Source organism: Meleagris gallopavo, chromosome 13, assembly GCF_000146605.3.
Source record: "Meleagris gallopavo isolate NT-WF06-2002-E0010 breed Aviagen turkey brand Nicholas breeding stock chromosome 13, Turkey_5.1, whole genome shotgun sequence".
Classification (NCBI taxonomy): Eukaryota; Metazoa; Chordata; class Aves; order Galliformes; family Phasianidae; genus Meleagris; species Meleagris gallopavo.
Window position 1 is genome coordinate 19,041,358 of NC_015023.2, and position 549 is coordinate 19,041,906.

The following is a 549-nucleotide window of genomic DNA, read 5'->3' on the forward strand; positions in this document are numbered from 1 at the left end:
ATCGAGCGCTGGGGAGAAGGAGATATCGGGAGGGGAACACCCGGCCGCCCGCGAATCGAGGTTTTGTTGCGCTCCCATCGCTCCTAGAAAATGCGGGCAGGTGCCGGAGAAAAGCCCGTAGCTCCGACCCCTCTCGGCCTAAGGACATTTCGTTTTGGTTTTCTTTTTCATTTGTATTTGTATTTGCTGCGCCTGCGCGCAATCCCCGCAGGGTGCGGAGCGGAGTTATTCGGCAGCTCCCGAGCGGACCCGGCGGCACAGATTGGGCGGAGGGGCCGAAGCAGCCCATGGAAACCCCCCCCGCTATTTCCGCAGCCACTTCGGGACGGGAAAAAGGCCCCGAAAAATCGAGACTGAGTTCGGGAGGAGCCGCGCAAATCCGCTCCGGGCTCAGGAAGAGCCCCGTTCATTTTTGGGTGTTGATCTGAGACTTTTCGGGCAGGCCTGGGAGTTCCTTTAGGACTGATTTTTTGCTTCATTTCTCAGCGAAATTAGTGTGCTGATCTGCGGTTTATTGGCGGATTAGGGCCGAGGTGGAGGCAGCGGGTT